This window comes from Myodes glareolus, chromosome 25 (assembly GCF_982192425.1).
Source record: "Myodes glareolus chromosome 25, mMyoGla1.1, whole genome shotgun sequence".
Classification (NCBI taxonomy): domain Eukaryota; kingdom Metazoa; phylum Chordata; class Mammalia; order Rodentia; family Cricetidae; genus Myodes; species Myodes glareolus.
In genome coordinates this window covers 46,496,971-46,509,969 of record NC_142050.1, presented here as the reverse complement: position 1 = coordinate 46,509,969, position 12,999 = coordinate 46,496,971, and the positions used below count along the sequence as shown (strand labels likewise).

Below are 12,999 nucleotides of genomic sequence, written 5' to 3'. Positions count from 1 at the left end.
TTCAAAATTTTAACTAAAATTAAACTAAATAACCTGGCATTAAAAAAAATAAATGAACTGGTTGTTGGAGGCACAGGGATATAACCTCAAAACTCCACAAAGAAGGCTGGCAGGTCTCTGTGTGTTCATGGCCAGACAGCTAGGAATGCTACACAAAGAAACACTGTCTCGAGAAAAAAAAAACAATCAAAAAAATTTTTAGAAGCTGCTTTCAAGCCTCTGCTCGTGAGTATTTATGTATCTGACATATATGGCTGGTGGGAAAGTGATTTCTAAAAGAAATGGTCTGTGTCCTGAAGGGGCTGCAGTATCTGAGAATGAATTCCAATGGCTGCCAGCAGAAGTGAACCTGGGTGTGGCTTCAGGTCCCTGGAGGAGGAATGTAGCTAGCATTGACCTTGCCAATAGGCCCCAGTCAAATGTTAATGCCAAGGCCTGAAATTCCTCAAGAGGGAGTGAATGGAGACCCTTTCTTATCTAAATGCCTGACTTTGGGGAAAGGACTTTGTGGGAAGCAGGCAGCACTTGAAATTAAGGTTTCTTATCTTACTCTTGCCTTCCTGACCTGTTCCCCTCAGAATGCTCCCTCTCTATGGGGAAGGTCATGATGTCTTACCCTTTCTCCAGGATAACTTCCTACCTAGCATTCTGACGGATTGTTCTGTACTGATTCCTAACCCTTACTGAACTCTTCCACTGTAAATAAATAGAGCAAATATGTGAACAGATGAATGAATGAGCAGACAAACAAACCAATAAAAAACAAATAAAAAGTTCACAGATGCTTATTGACTTTTGTTTTCATAATAAAAACTTTTGACATATGACCTAGAAAGTGTCTGGATTATAACTTTATACTAACCCCCCTCTGTCTCTCTGTCTCTCTCTCTGTTTCTCTCTCTCTCTCACCATCTCTCTCTCTCTCTCTCTCTCTCTCTCTCTCTCACTCTTTCTCACACACACACACAGAAACACATGAATAAATTTAAAATTAAACTAAATATACAAGAAAAGGAAGAAAACTCCTTTACTATCATCATCCCATCACTTAGAAGGCAGAGTGAACTCTGTGAACTCTGAAAGTCATGGAGAATAGCACGAATTCCTGCTGCATTTTCAAGTTTTTCCTCATAAGATTTTCATCTTTTATGATCATATGAGAGTCTAGCTTTTTTTAATTTGATAGATGGGCACATGTTCCTTCTAGTTCTTCTGGCTGTACAGCTTTGACAATGGAAGCAGGTTGGATTTCATCAAAGACATTTTTTGCCTTTTTTATTTCACCTTCGATTGCTATTAAGTGCAATCTAGTTGGTTCATGGTGTTTCATGAGCACTTTTCTAACTCTTTTGTTTTTGTGTCTTGTTTTGTTTTGTTTTTTGAGGCAGGGTTTCTCTATTTACCATTCCTGGAACTTGCTTGGTAAATGAGGTAGGCCTTGAACTCACTGATATCCTCCTGCCTCAGCATCCCAAGTGCTAGGATTACAAGTATTATGTCACCACTGCTTGGCTTTTCCTTATTCTCTTTTGTTGTTGTGTTGGGTCCAGGGCGGTCATGCAAAGATGAGAACACCATCAAGTCTAATAAACCAGAAGCAAACTTTATTCCAGAAACCAGATACTAGGAAAACTAGAAGCAAACTTAAAAATAAAAAATAAAAATAAAACACCACGTGGCACAGAAGCTTATCAGCTAGCTGAGACCGACCACAGCCAGAGATGGTGTTTGTTAGGCTGTGGCAAAAGGCTGATTTTTGAACACACTTTTTATAGTAAGGGCACCAGGCATTATCTCTGAACAAAAATGAAGGGTCTGAAAACAAGAACAAAAATATAGAAATAGAAATATAGACACTAAAGATTAGAATGTAGAAGTTTAGGATATAGGAAGAAGGACACATAAAGCTCTGAACCTAAGTAAACTAATGAAGAGTCCAGGCATAAGAAAATAAAAATGTAGATTCCAAAAGTAAGAATGTAGAAATAAAGAAATATAAAGTTATAAGTCTAGGAGAATGAGAACAGACTATCAGCAGCTTTCTCAGCAGATCAAGGATCATTCATTCACAGTGAGTTATTTTCTCAGATGCTTGGGAAGCATAGGTCATTTTACAACTGGCTATTTTATTTACAAGGCCAGAATGTCTCTCTACAAATTGAGAGCAGTGTCCTGACCATCCTTGATAAACGGCAGATGTGAACTGATTTAACCTTTAGGAAACAGAGATATGTGACCTCTGGATCAGACACTGTCTCTGTTATGGGAAACTGGCGACACCAGAGGAGAGGCATAAGACCCCAATTTATACCTGCAGGTACCAGGAGACAGTGGATAAATTCAAAGGTTTAATTAATGAGTTCTGATAATGGAGGTTGTAAAGTATGGAAGTCAGTATCTGAAGATTTACCTGGAAACAGTGTGAAAGGTTTTTCTTCTAAATTCTCAGCCCAGGAACCAGTTAATCCTAATTCCCCCTTGACATTAGCACTCACTCCCCTCCCTAGGGTCTCAGCTGATCAACCCAAGGGTCAGGGCAAGGTTGTAAAAATTCCTTTACCCAGACCTAATGCTTGGTGTCCTAACTATAAAAGGTGGGGTCAGAAACTAGTCAATGCCACAGTGTCAGAAGCCTGAACTCTGCCTGTGGTCTCAGCTAGCTGATAAGTTTCTGCACCCCACGGTGTTTTATTTTTTACTTTTTATTTTTGAGCTTGCTCCTGGTTTTCCTGGGATCTGGTTTCTGGAATAAAGTTTTCTTCTGGTTTACTAGACTTGGTGGTGTTCTTTATTGTTCTTTAAAAAGATTATGATGATGGGATGCCCCAGGCAGCTTGCAGCCAGGCAGAGGCTACCGTCAGAGCAGTGCAGGGTCCCCTGCGGCAGAGTCAGGCGGCTGGATGCGGTGAACAGCAGAGTAAATGGACATAAGGCTATACATAAAGCTAAACATTTATTACTTAAAGAAAGGGAGACATAGACAAACAGAGAGAGAGACAGAAAACACATGTGCACACAGCAAGAGATGGACAGAAAAGGGGGAAGCCAAGATGGCAACGAGGTCAGAAGTGGCTGGGGGGGTGAGCGTGGCTAGCTCTTAAAGTGACCGCAAAGGAATAACATTACTGGATCCTTTTTATAATAAAAAGTAGAAGGATAGACATTACAGTTTGAAGGAATTGGGGCGATGAATTCTCAAGACTGCTTCCAGCTGATTTGTGGGCATCATCTTTGGGGGGGCGGTGAGGGAGATCCGAGAGAAGCTGGGTGCTGGACACATCCTGGCATAGTTGGTCTTTGCTCCCAACAGGACAGGTGTCTGTGGCATGGAAATATCTGGTCTCCCTTGTACCTGGTTAGGGTGTTGGCAGAACAGAGGACAAAGTTAAATTGAGAAAAAAATTTTGGACCAGGGAATTGAGGGGTATATATCTGACCTGTTTATGATGGGTTCTTTAATTTGGTCCCTGGAACTTATAAGAAAAATAGAAGTCATATATATATATATATAGCATTAAGAACTCCTTGGGTTTGTAAAAACAGAAATTATAATGAAAAGTATTTTTATTTGGTGAGACAACCTGACAAAACCTCTTAGCTATCAGACTGTCAGAGATCTTTGAGAAGGATAAGATGTTACTTGAGTTACTGATTAAAAAATGACAGAGAACTTACTTGGTTGGCATCCAGAGCCACTCTTTTGGGTCCTCCCTGGTCACTGAAGGTTGCATTTGACCTTGTTGTTTAGCGCAGAGCCTGTCAGGCTTTAGAAGACCCTGTGGGCTAAGAAATCTGTAGGAAGACCAGCCTACCTTGACCCTGGGCATCTAGGCTGTCGATTCCAGTGATTTTGTCCACATTTGGAGGTCTCCAGTTTAGGTGAAAGGCAATTTTTTGCCCAATGGTCAGTGCTTGGCAGTAGAAGCAAACTGCAGATGGATGGTGGTCTTCTGTCTTCTCGGAGGAAACAGAGTGCTTTCTAGGAGCCAATCTGTCCCTTTTTGTTATGAAAAGGTTTTTAAATAATTAAATATAGCATTCCCCAGATCTCTGAGCAGTTGAGGGCTGATTATTAGGTATAGCTGCAGGAAAGAATCTGTCTGGAAGGTTGGGTTTGAGTTTGACTGTATTGACTCTTAACAGGTAAGATCCATATTTGTAAAAAGGCAGACAGAAAGAAAAAAACTGTTTGTAACATGAAGATTAGTGGCAGAACTGACAATGGTAGAAAACAGCTTAAAAGTTCATACCAGTTTAAAATATGAGACATATGATTTTGTAGTCTGAAACGAGATGAAATGAACAATCATTATACATAGAAAGATTAAACAGGAATTAGGCAGACTGCGTGCCTCTGATGGGCCCTATCAGAAAGCATGTCACTATGTAAAACACCTGTAATCAGAGTTAACGAGGATTTCAATGAACACCGAGGAGGGGAAGAAGAAAGGCAGGACATACATAACAGTGGGAGAGCTTGATTGCGTGATCTGGCTCTCAGTGAATCTAGCGATAAAGTTACCTGACCCCAATGAACATGGCGGCGGCCACGTGTTGTGGCCTGAATGGAAAAACCGTGGGAATTTTAAAAGCCAGGGGCCGCCTGTTTGTTATCCAGAGTCTGAATCATGAAAAACCTGCATAAACAGACAATTTAAGACATATTTAGGCTGGTACGACTTGCTTTCCCAGGTCAAGACCATGAAAATCCTGCATCTCGAGCCTATGGGGAACGGCTCCCCGTTTGAGATGCAAGCAAACATCCAAAACGTGTCCAGGCATCCGAGGTGCCCATGTGGGATGCTAAAGGCTGAACGGGATCAGCCCTTCCGTCCGTGAGAAAGATAAGAAAGAAGAAAAGAGTGAAATAAGAGAGGAAGAGAACTGGGGGCCCCAGGTCCCCAGGTGTGGGAATGCACGGGCTTAACAGGATGCAAGCCGTAATGAATGCCAGCAACGGGGCGGAGAAGTACCCCCCGAGCCCAGAAACACCAGGAGGACCGGTCAATCCCAGGTTAAAAAGGCTCAGATAAGCTGGCTGGAGTGAGGAAACTTACAATTAGAAGCCGGTGTTGTTTGTAGGAATGAGTCCAGGCAGTTGGAACACATGGGTCAGTGTTGAGAAGTCCTCGGTTCTGATACAATCCCGGAAATTGGAGCGGGTGAATCTCTTGAGTCCGCGGCATTAAATATTGTTCTTTAAAAAAATTATGATGATGGGATGCCCCGGGCAGCTCGCAGCCAGGCAGAGGCTGCCGCCAGAACAGTGCAGGGTCCCCGGGCGAGCGGCAGAGTCAGGCGGCTGCATGCGGTGGTCAGCAGAGTAAATGGACATAAGGTTATACATAAAGCTAAACATAGACAAACATAGAGAGAGACAGAAAACATGTGTGCACATGGCAAGGGACAGACAGAAAAGGGGGAAGCCAAGATGGCGACAAGGTCAGAAGTGGCTGTGGGGTGGGCATGGCTAGCTCTTAAAGTGACCACAAAGGAATAACATTCTCATTTTTGCGCGACCCTACTGGACCCAACAAAAAGAATTTTTACAACCTTGCCCTGACCCTTGGGTTGGTCAGCAGAGACCCTAAAGAGGGGAGTGAGTGCTAATGTCAATGGGTAATTTAGGCAGGCATCATGAAATATGTTTTAGAGGAGATTACAACCAAAGCCACTAATTGTGAGAAAACAGATATCTTTAGCAATTAGTCAGAAAAGGGGCTGCTTGTAATACTAGAAGGTTAATAAATTAGGATTAACTGGTTCTTAGACTGAGAACTTAGGAGATAGCAGAAAGCTTTTCACATTATCTCAAGGTAAAATTCACATACTGACTGCCATATTTTATAACCTCCATTATCAAAGCTCATTAATTAAACCATTGTATTTGTCCACTGTCTCCTCGTACCTCTGGGTGTAAAATCTTATGTCATATGTCTTATGTCTTATGGAGTCTTATGTCTCTCCTCTGGTGGTGCCAGTTTTCCATAATGGAGACAGTGTCTAACCCAGAGGTCACATATCTCTGTCTCCTAAAGGTTAACTCAGTTCATATCTGTCATTTATCAGGGATGGCCAGGACACTACTCTCAATTTATAGAGAGAGACACTCTGGCCTTGTAAATAAAACAGCCAGTTGTAAATTGACCTAAGCTCCCCAAACATCTGAGAAAATAGCTCACTGTGAATGAATGATCCTTGATCTGCTGAGAAAGCTGCTGACAGTCTGTTCTCATTCTCCTAGACTTATAACTTTATATTTCTTTATTTCTACATTCTTATTTTTGGAATCTACATTTTTATTTTCTTATTCCTGGACTCTTCAGTTGTTGGTGGTGGTATTTTGTTTTCTTGTTTTTAGAGACAGGGTTTCTCTGTAGCTTTAAAACCTGTCCGGGAACTAGCTCTTTTTTTGGTTTTTCAAGACATGGTTTCTCTCTAGCTTTGGAGCCTATCCTGGAAATAGACCTTGTAGTCCAGGCTGGTCTTGAACTCACAAAGATCCACCTGTCTCTGCCTCCCAAGTGCTAGGATTAAAGGTGTGTGCCACCAGCACCAGGCAGAACTAGCTCTTGTAGACCAGGCTGGCCTCAAACTCACAGAGATCTGCTTGCCTCAGCCTCCAAAGTTCTAGGACTATAGGATCCAGGCTAGATTTTTTCCTAATTCTTAAATGGGGTAACTATCAAAGACATTTCTTCCTACTTGGTTTGTGTTTGATTGTTTGCTGTTTTGAGTTTTTAGATCATCTGTTCCCTGGGCCCTAAGCTCCAAACCTGTCCCCTGAGGGCACCCAGTAGGAGTTAGACTCAGACTAGTAAGATTCAAGGTCACCACCACTTGATGCTGTCTTGAACTCTTGCTGGAACCATTAAAGGGTGAGGCTACAACTTGACTGGTCTGCTTAGATATGCTGGGTTTTTTGGCACATCCTAATAGTGCCACACCCTGTGGGTGTCAATTTCTATCAAACCACCATAATGACCAATTAATATGTCTGGAAGAATTTTGAGAAATTGGCAGAATGTTTTTAGAGCTGGTAATTCAACAAAATCACAAAACAGGCCAACACAGGTCACATAGAAGGAACTCACCATACAGCTGCACACCAGCCATGCACAGGGAGGAATCCAGATGAGAGCATAAACTAAAAAGCACATCAACAGGAAAATATGCAGATACAGCCATTCAAACAGTCATCATTCTGTTACATGCCTTGTCCCTGCTCTCCACAGTGTACCTTATCTTTTCTCCAGAGAATTTTAAGGAAACATCTGCAATAGGTAAGACAGATAGCAGAAATCATAACATGTAGCTAAAATGACAAGGAAAGTGAGTTGATGTAGAAATGGCAGGTTTGTGGATAAAGGACCAGACTTTTGAAATTGTCCACACAGGACTCAATCATCACATCCATTTTATTGCTATGGGCAGCAGTGGGAATGCTCATGTCACTGTCCCTATGAAGGTTTGATGGACCCTGAAAAGAGTACAGATCAAAGATCGGGAGATGGCCGTCCATGTGCTGCCTGCTGAGAAAGCATGGGGACCTAAAATGGAAACCCCGCATTCATATTTTTAAAAAATGGCACAGTTGAATGCATCTGTTACCCTATATGCTAGAAGTTTCTATCTTTCTTTCTTCCTCCCTCTATTCTTTTCATTCTTTTTTTCTTTCTCTCTTTCTTTCATTGTCTTCAGCTCAATACAAAGATCAGTTGGGAAGAGGAAACCATAGTTGAGAAAATGTCTCCATCAGAGTGGCCTGAAGGGAAATATGTGGCGTGTTTTCTTGATCAGTGCTTGGTTTGGAAAGGACAGCCCTCTGTGGGTGGTGCCGACCTGTAATGGTCATTTTGGGTGATATATGTAAGTAAGCTGGGAAAGCCATGAGGAGCAATCCAGTATGCAGTGTTCCTCCATGACCTCTGTTTCTGTTCCTGCCTCCAGGTTTCTTTCTGAGTTTCTGTCCTGGCTTCCCTTTATGGTAGACATTTATCTGCAATTGAAAAGAAATGTCTGCTTTTCTGAAGTCAGTATTCTATCACAGCAAGTAGAATGCAGGCAAAGACACCTGACAAGACAGCAGGGCACGAGAGTTCACTGGTCAGACAGTTTTCCCAATTGGTGAGCTGTTCAGTAACAGAATGTGGTTCATTGAAAACTAAGAGCAGACAAAACAGCCAATTTTAGTCAGTGCTCACCAAGGACAGAGCTACTGGAAATAATACGCATGCATACAGACACAGACACACATACAGACACAAACACAACATGCATGCATATACATAGCCTACATCCACAAATGCAGAAACATATATACTTAGGGCTGTTTATATTAGTCGTTCACAAGCAGAGGTTCAACTAGTCCTACACATGTGGTCTCCAGATGGAAAGGACAAGCACATGGCAGATCTTCAGCCTAGGAACCTGAATGTCTCAGCAGTCCTTGTCAGTTGCAGGACTCCCAAGTGAGTCCCAGAGAGCTGCTGGAATTCAGTGTGCATTGAAATCCCAAAGCAGGGTCTAACACCAGTGAAGGAATGCCTCAGGAGAGATGGATTTGAAGAGAGTGAGGACAAATAGACAAAAATACAGAAGCTTCCCTCTTCCATGTTCTTTTCTGTGGGCTGACTCCAGAAGGTGTGTGCAAGATTTAGGGTGAGTCTTGACACCTCAAGTTACACAATCAATAAAATCCCTCACCAGTGCCTGAATGCATACATTAGAGATGTAGTGGAAATGACAATCAAGATTAGCCTCCACAAACCCACACATATGAAATAATAAAGAAATTTTAAAGACAACTTCAAGGTTAAGCAAGGACTCTCCATCTGGGTGGAGACTTCCCTATTTCTGCCCTTAAGGATTGCTCCAGGGTGGCAGGTCAGGGGGTCAGCTAGGAGATTGCCTGTAGAAATGCAGGTTCACCTGCTGATCATGCACTTTTCTCTTTCAGGAGGCCACTAGCCACCTCCACACCTCTATCCTTACCCAGTATAATCCCTACAAGCCAGCCTGTCACCATGAGGTTCTGCTGGGTGTGCTGCCTTTCTGAGTGTTGACTATGTAAGGCACAGCTGTCTTCTACTCCCATCTTCTTCTTTAGGTTGTTGGCCAGAGCTCAGTGAGCTCTTAAAGTACCCCAACTGTTTGGCCTTCTCTTTTTCTAAAGTTCTATTCACCACCAAACAATCCCCTCCCTAGACAGGATGACAAGGATGTGGGAACTTGCCGAGCTCTCCTTTCCCTGCACTTCAGCCATGAGATGCTCCCCACAGCACAACTGGACCCACGGCTGCATCCCACCAGCAGGTGACCAATACTTAGGAATTCATGAAAGCACAAAGGCAGGCACCCCTCTAGTGCATATCTAGGTGCTTTCCAAAACAGCTGAAGCTGGAACATTAGCCACCTCACAGGGTTTACCTGGATACTTCCTGAGAGAATCTGTCCAGCTCACTGACTGTAATGCATGCTATGGTCAGCAGAGGGCACTGACACTCAAAGAACTTCAGAAAGTCATGCTAGTTAGACAGGAAGGAGTCTAATACACCATCAAAACCACAGGAAGAAAAGAATTCCTAGTTGACTCACAAACCCACATACACAAATGCCATGCAAAATGGACTGCACAGAGGAGCCATTGAGAGGAGTGTCAGGCCAGCCTGCCAAGACAAGTGACAGGCAGCGAACCACCATATAGTGGGGACAGCACCCTGAGGACATCAGCAGAGATAACTATCCAGACTCCTGGGGTTCAGCTGCTTATTTTCAAGGGTCACCCAGGTTTTCTGTGTGTCTCTTGCTTAGTATTATTGTAATAACAGAAAAAGATACATCAGAGCCAGGACTGTATTAAAGATTGTGTGTTTCTATGGGTTGCGTTCATCTCCTATGTCCCTCCCCTGTTTCTCTTAGACTCTTGTTGGGTGGAAGAACCAATGCATGGCCTGCTGTAAAATTCTTATTGAGACTGATGAGTCATGTTCTTGCTATTTCTTTTCCTATGAGTGCCTTCTCTGGGTGCCATCCACTGACAATACTGGGCAGAGCTCTGTCAATCTCATCGTGAAGTTTCTTCTGCACATCGTGGTGGGTTGCCAGCGTAACATAATAAAGGAAATAGACATTCCGGTGGGCTTACAGCCAGGGAAAATACAAAAAACTGATTGGGCTGTGGTCTCAATATCAGATTGAGATCAAAAGAAAAGAACATTTTAGATAATGAAGTTCAAAGCAGAACATCCCAGTGGAGATGAGAAGAAATTCAAATGGTACTCTCAGCTGTCTAGGGAAGAAGAGAGGAAGGAGATCCAGAGTCACTGGGACTGAATTCCACTCTGGTGCCCACCTGTGGCCCATCTGTCCTGTTAGATCAGACTCAACCATCACAAATGTGTAGCTCTGCCCACCACACCCTGCCTCATACATACTTATAAACATAAAGAAATGCAGTGGTAAATACTGACTGACAACTTGACAGGATCTAGGATGGCCTAGCAGTCAAGACTGGACATTACCATGTGGGATTATATTACCTGATGTGGGGAGACCCACACCACTAAAAATGAATGAATATATTTTTAAATGACTGTTTTAAAATGTCACTTTATTAAAGAAGCAAATAAGTAAGGCTTGAAAAACTTTCCCATACTAGATAATAACTAGAAATATGGAATAAATATGAGAATTTTAAAATCCTTCTGTAGTTATAATACTAATAATAATGTGTCACAGACCTAGAACGGATGATTTTATAAAACCAGGGGCCTGAAGAATAAAGAAGAGCAGGGCATATAGTTTCCCAGATGCTGTTTACACAGAGCAGAATAAATTGCAGACTAAACTGTTAATCACAGTTCAACCACTCACTCCCAGAGATCACCCCCACTGCTGGAGAGTGCTTTTCCTGTTTGAAGCCCAAATGCAAATTCCCAGGTAGAAACACAGAATCAGTGGGATTGGAAGGGACTGAGAATCAGACAGATGATCTAACACCACTGAAGACTCTGAGCATGAAATTGTCTCTGTGACTGTTCTAGAAGCTCTGATCCATTTACACCAGTGGACATCTAGAAAGCTCCAGTGGACACCAAAGATATATCCATGTGCACATCTTTCTGGAATTTGGCAGAAGTGCTTCCATCCTATAAACCTACCCCATACATATCTCCTGACAATCCCTTCTTCTGGACTCTTTTATGGTTGAAAATTGATTTTTAATAATGAAACCTTTCAATCAGTCCTCAAAATTAACATAAAAGAAATGATAAATTCTAGCTTCATTATTACCACCACTGTGTAAAAAGCCCTTTTTACAACACCCATCTATTGTCTCCAAAATATCCAATAGATGTTTTGTCATCTAATTAACTACCAGCAGATGAAATTTTAGGCAAATTTATACCAGAAAACTGTTACCAGGGATATGTCAATCACATAGCTAAAAATATGGAGAAAGGACAGGTAAAAAAAAAATTAGCTGGTAGTAGTCTTTTTCCTCTTTTAAAATTTCTATAAAATGCACCAATTTGTAAAAGTAAAGAATATAATGACATGTTGGTGTCAACTCACACAGATGAAAGCTGATGTCAGCTGTTTTTCTAACTAAAGTCCATGTCTCCAAACCTTATTATGTTATCTGGAAATCCTACTAAAGTATCTTTCAATTCAACAGAAAGTAATGTAACTTTCTGTTGTAATGTTGTAATTTAATGGTGATTTTATATTAAAATGGTTAGTAGGAATGATTCCTCTTCCAATCACATTACAGATCCATTTAAGACAATAGAATCTCTGGCCTTTACTTGATTCTTTAATTCATGGGACTATTTTCCAGAAAAGGAAAAGGTATGTTGATTTCCTTACTTAACTTACCCACAGGCGAACCTTGGAACAGTCTCATTCACTCCCAGTCTGTCTTTCCTCCAGCTGTTCTTAGGACTACCCAGACCCTTGGCTGAGATGAAACCTGAAGAAAACACCACCAGATGTCACAGGATTTCTACAAAGAGATGGACTTGGTTAGACCCTCCAGCAATTGCAAGGTGTGGGTACAGCCACTCCCAGCAAGGCCTGCAGAGCTTCACCACAGTCACAGGAGCCAGTGGTCTCCTGGATAAACTCACCCAGCACATCAGTCTGCCTTTTAACTAACCACTGGTGTGCTGGCTAATGTTCAACTTCAGAGACAGAGCAAGCACACTCAGGATATCTTGGTCAGTAATGGTGCTGGAGTAGAGAAGAGAATATTTGTTTTTAAACCTCAAGTATCGATCAATTCTGAGTAATAATGGCAATGGGATGTATACACTGTGCACAAGACACATCACTGTGTAAATCTAGTAACACATGCAAGATAGCAGGGGTCTTAGAGTGGATGAATGGGAACTTCCCCTTGTTCCTTACAGCCTTTGACTTCAACACAACTGCAATTCTTACCCCCATTGTCTCTCCAATTTTTACTGTGTTGTGAGCATGCAGATCACTTGAGGGTAAAATGGGAATTGCGTTTAAAAGTCATTCACACACAGCAGCTACAACTTCAATTTCTCTTCCTTCCCTACCAACGCACTGAGATGCTTATGTTAGCAAAGACATATTTTTAGTCAACGGTTGTGCTTAATTTTTCTTCTTACTTTACCCACTTCATTTTAGGAAAATGAAAAATCCACAATATGAAATTGAAGATTGAGTCTTTGGGTGGATTTCTGATAAAAACAGAATGGTGGGGCCACTGACCCCTCTCTCCAGGAGCCACTGTCTCCCTGCCCTAGATCCTTGTTGGTACCGATTCAGTTGTCTGTTTGGGAAACTTGAATTTTTGCCTAAAAGAAGCAAATTAAACCAGAGGAGGAGGGCAGCGAGAAGAGGAGAAGGAGCAGTTGATTCCCAAAAGAATCTCTTCACCTCAACAGAAGAAAATCTAACTTCTTCTTAGCAATTATTTCATAAATTAGTAATTTTTAAAAATCGTAATTCAAAGAATTTGCTATT

The 12,999-nt window shown here is 41.9% G+C and overlaps 1 long non-coding RNA gene across 1 annotated transcript; it reads right to left on the bottom strand.

The window, feature by feature from the left end:
- Positions 1-2,940: 2,940 nt before the first annotated feature.
- On the bottom strand, positions 2,941-12,223 carry LOC148117920 (uncharacterized). Its single transcript, XR_015736643.1, has 5 exons — positions 11,881-12,223; positions 7,241-7,274; positions 7,095-7,147; positions 5,058-5,302; positions 2,941-4,637 (listed from the first exon to the last, which is right to left on the bottom strand). It is a non-coding gene; the product is annotated as an uncharacterized LOC148117920 (long non-coding RNA).
- Between the last annotated feature and the right edge of the window lie 776 nt (positions 12,224-12,999).